The sequence below is a fragment of the Suncus etruscus genome, chromosome 14 (genome assembly GCF_024139225.1).
Source record: "Suncus etruscus isolate mSunEtr1 chromosome 14, mSunEtr1.pri.cur, whole genome shotgun sequence".
Taxonomy (NCBI): Eukaryota; Metazoa; Chordata; class Mammalia; order Eulipotyphla; family Soricidae; genus Suncus; species Suncus etruscus.
The window spans coordinates 37,711,268-37,716,288 of NC_064861.1; the positions used below are offsets into that span (position 1 = coordinate 37,711,268).

Sequence of the window (5,021 nt, forward strand, 5' to 3'; positions counted from 1 at the left end):
GAAACCCAAACACAATCACGTATGTAATCAAGGTGTTTAAATAAAATATATATAAAAATATTCTTCTCATTAAAGATACAGCATTAAGAATACCTGATGAGCAAGTTCAAAGATTCTTCTCTCTCTAAAAAAATAACATGTCTAGGAGCCTAGAAAATTGTTATTTGGTTGCTATTCCCTTTCTTCTCTGTTCCTTCTTCCAGCAGATAACTTGGCCTCTGCAAGCTGCAATCACCATGGTTTTAACAGGCTGATAATGCCAGCAAAGAAAATTAAGATATCCTGTATTCTGGCTTTCCTAGATGATGGACAGAGGACAGCTCAGCCCTTCCCAATCAGTGTCTCTCAGAAAAACATCAACAGATTGTAGCATGTCTCTAGAGCAAAAGCCACATTTGTTTTTGTAATTCTGTTGTTTATTTTCATTGTCAGGTGTTTTCAGATTCTTCTGCACTATTGAACCATGTCAACCTCAACCTGGGCAGATGGACTTGAAAGGCTTGAAGAAAAGGTAGTTTCCATACAATTATTCGGCAGCAGGGAGGAACCCTTCCTGAGGAGCTCAAGCACTTCAATCTTATCAGGGCTCTTTTTCCTCAATGTCTCAATAAACCAAATTTTATCCCTGTGTGGTTTTCCTGGAGCTCAGCCCTACTACAATCCTTTGTTCCATAATCATAAAGTTGGGATCAAAACTTTTGAAGATGTTGGGAATGAAAATTTATGTTACTCAAACTCAGAAGGGGGCCACTTTACATTTCTGTGTTTACACAGTTAATGAATGCTGCTGAGTTGATGTGCTGGTGAAACTAAGACCATCAACAGTTATGTAGACTTGGCCACTAAAACAGGACTATTGATTTGGTCTGGGAATACAAGTCTAAGACAAATTTGATCTGACTCTGATGATAGGGCTAGATGCCTTTCTTGGTGGTTTGTTTATTTTCATGAGACTGTGCATCCTATACACAGTGTGAGAAATGGTCTAATCAGAATGGGCCCAAAGCAGGTCCAATTTTCTTCTAAAGTGAGGAGCACTGGTGGGAAAAAAGGGCCTAGCTGGTATGAACCCAAATGAAATGGAAAAATATAAGGGTGATATCACTTCAATTTTTAAAAATAGCTTATGATAAAAAGCTTATGAAGTTTTAAAATTATTTATCAGGCCATGTATGCTCTATGTAGTCATGTTTCTTACATATGTAGAAGCAGCTTGCTTAACGTGATTTTACTTTCTTTACACAACGTAAACCAAAGTAAGTTTCTTAAGTTAACTTTATAATCTCTATCTTCTAATATCCTCAACTAATTTTTATTTCTTTATTTTAAAAATGTTCAGAAAGTCAATTATACCTAAAAAGATAGCACTTTGTAAAAGATTTCTAAGAATAAAGTTTAAGAATAAACTAAGAATAAAACTTTCCTTAGTTCCTTCTACCCATTTTCTCTCGTTTACCTTTTTTAATTAAAAAATCAGAAAAATATATTAAAACATAATTTAAATGCCATAAAATTCAGTTGATCCTAGGACACTAACATAATTGTATAACCATCACCACTCTATTTTGAGAATTCCATATCCATAGAAACCCCTTCCTATTCCCTTCCTCCAAACCTCTGACTATCCCACTTTCTGACTCTGTGGGTTTGACAATAGTAAATATTTCAAATAAATGCAATCAGCATGGCTTTTATCTAGCAACTTACACAACAGAAGAAATATGAACATTCCTGTACACAATTTTATATAGATTTATATTTTCTATTCTTTTAAATATATTTCCTAAAATGGATACTGGGTCATATGGTTCTCCTGTGTTTACATTTTGAAGATTCTATGAAATTATTTTCCAAAGGGAAGACATTGTTTTTACATTTTCACCTGCAAAGTATAAATAAACGTTTTGATTCTATTCTTTTTTTTTTCAATTAGCAATAGTTGCGCCTCGGATAAACCTCATTGGCTACGATACTGCCACTGTGCAAAGCTTGGTTCTATTCTTAATTATCATCAACTACTCACATTTTTTCTTTAGTTTTGAGAATTCATAAATGAATACTTCAGATTCAAAGGAGACAGTCACATTAGTATTTCTGTATGCAATAGGTTTTTGGATACCTTCCAAATTGCTTTAGTTTCAGATATAAAGCAAAATGCTAATGTTGATCTGTGGTCATCCTGTGGTCCATTAAATCATTTGACTATTTCTTTATTTCTTTATTTCTTATTAACCCACTTATTTAAGGACTTTTTAAAATATACCATGTAATGTATGACCATATAACTTTTTGCCTATTTTATTATCCACGGAAGTTTATATTGAACATCTACAAAAAACCTGACATTTCAGACAGGAAGAGGTAAATTCTATAAATGTAAAATATATTTTATATATTATATAAATATATAAGTATAAATATATTAATATAAATAAATATATAAAATATATTCTATAAATAAAAATATAATTATATTTTACCTTGTTGGAGAGCTTAGAAATTGAAAGCAGGCATATGCTCAAATCATTGCTCAAATGCCTAGCTTGAAGTTTTCATAAGGGTCATCCTAAACTTATGTATGTATATATATATATATATACACTTGTGTATATATGTGCCAATTAGTTGTGCAAATATGTCTACATATACACTCATGTGTGCCAATATATACTTACACAACTAAATCTCTTACAAAAGTTTTACATGGCCATGGCAATAATAAATAGGCAATGTGAAAAATATAAGGTACACAGCAATAGTCAAAATTCTGCCTATGTCCCTCTTATCTCCTCAGTTTCTCTTAGGGAGCTTACTGAGAGTGTACATTATTATGTTATCATTCTGTCCATAGATGTTGATTCTGTAAAGCAGGGTGAATCATTAACTGTTTCGGGAGACAGAAGGGGTGAAAATGGATGCAGGGCAAATTAGTCAAACTTCTTTGACTACTACAGGAAAAAAATGATTTAGGTGTGAAATGGTCAAGTACCTAGCATGATGACTCGTACCATTGAAATTACAGTTATGAAATAAATGAGATACTGAAATAAAAAATAAAAGTATTTCAGATGAATGTAAAGGAAGTTGGGAGATAAAAGTAAAGAGGGGGGGCTTTAGTGGGGATCTTCTCAACTAAAAAGCAGCATGGATAATGCCCATGGCAGAAGATATATAGCCTGAGCTTACAGAGGAAGAAACCAGTAGAGTGAACACAAATGAGTCCCATGTGGCATAATGAACTGTGAGTCACTGGAGAATGGTGAGAGAGAAAATGACAGGATTATTGATTCACATTTCCAGTTACTGCCTCTTCTACAGGGCAACTCTATGACCCCCCTTCTCTAAAACAGGAATGACTGAAATAGCCTCTTGCCCTCCACTATAGTGAATTGGAGCACAGAGCTGCCAATAAGTACCACAAGGGCCTCCCAAAGCCTGCCCTTTTTTTTTGTTTGTTTGTTTCTTCATTTTATTCTTCACTCTATTTTTGTTTTACCTTCTCCAATTGCTGCTCCTTGTTCAACCTCCCACTCTGGGTCTCTCCCATTCAGAGTAAGAGCACCATAACAAGTGATGACTAGCTTTAGGCTATTCAGAGTATTTTGATCCCTCACATGAGAAGTGTTACCTCTGCTTTATTACTCAGGAATCCTTACTGTAATCAGAACATTCTTCATTTTCAAAAGGTCACAAAAACTTTCTTTCCTGGCTTTCTGGTCACAGGATTAACAATGCAGCATTTTATCTTCCTTACAGGATATTTATAACAAATGCAGCTGCTCTGTATTATATGTATATATATCTGAATATTAGGATGGAAAAAAATACTTTTCCAAGGTCACTCTGGGGTGGAGCTATCCTGATGGAAATAAATGGAAAAATGTGGCAAACTCATTCAGTATTCCTAACCTAATGGCTTATGCTCTCAGGAGACCTGAGGGCAGTAACAAAAGAGACTTTTAAAAAATATGTTATGCACTGAGCAAAGTAAATTTAACATGGAGTCTAAAAAAATTAACTTGATTCCCAGTGCTAAACTTATGAACATACCAAGCCAGATCATTCTTTTACTCTTTTCAAGGGTTAAAGTCAAAATAAAATAAGCAATATTGTAAGAAGCAGAAGCTAGAGAAGATGCTTATGCATACAGAAAAGAAAAATATGTATTTGAGTTCTTTTTCTATTGAATTAATTATAGTATTTTACTGAAACACCAAATCTTTTTATATCCTGAGTGTATGGAAAAATAAATTTAATATGAATATGTTGAAAAATCTTGTCCACCATAAATCATTAAAAAATAAACTTGTCATTTCAAGACACCAATTTTCAGAATTGGTATGTGAAACATTTTAAACCACAACTATTTTACAGTGTTTTAAGCCCAAAAGCATTGACTAATAAATCTGAGATGTGATTTGTGAGATGTAGGCTTGAGTTAATTGTCCAAGAGAGTGTTTCCATTACAAAGCACAATAATATAAAAAGTGGCAGAAAAAAATTCCCAAAAGTCTTTACAGGTTCCTACTGCTATCTGAGAATAGTTTTCTTGTACACCTTTCATAAGTTGAAAATGCTTAAAGTAAATAATTACCAGTAGGTGGTGAGAGAGCTCAAAGGGCTAGGCATATGCATTGCATGCAGAAGGCAAGGGTTCAGTCCCTAGCACAAGGACTCCAAATGGAGCACAGTGCTAGAAGAGCCCTAAGCACTGCCATTTGTGACCCAAAACTTTCAGGCTCAAAAAGTAACCTACTGCATCACACCAAATAACAACAACATATAGTAAAAGCAGGAAAGACATGATAATATACAAGCTAATTATTAAAGTAGAAACAATATGTACCAGGATAGATTCAAATGGTAGAGCACAAACCTAAATTTTTCCTTGGGTCAATCTTTGGCGCAAAATGCCACCTATCACCTCCAAGTATGGACCCTTATTCCCAAAATGGAAGAAATAAAATTCTCATGTTTACACTGCAGTTTTGCTTACCAAAATCAGGGAGATGGTTAAGCAC

General features: G+C 34.0%; 1 non-coding gene across 1 annotated transcript; it reads right to left on the reverse strand.

The window, feature by feature from the left end:
• Window positions 1-1,848: 1,848 nt before the first annotated feature.
• Window positions 1,849-1,990, reverse strand: LOC126028945 (U4 spliceosomal RNA). The gene has a single exon (XR_007502616.1). It is a non-coding gene; the product is annotated as a U4 spliceosomal RNA (small nuclear RNA).
• Between the last annotated feature and the right edge of the window lie 3,031 nt (window positions 1,991-5,021).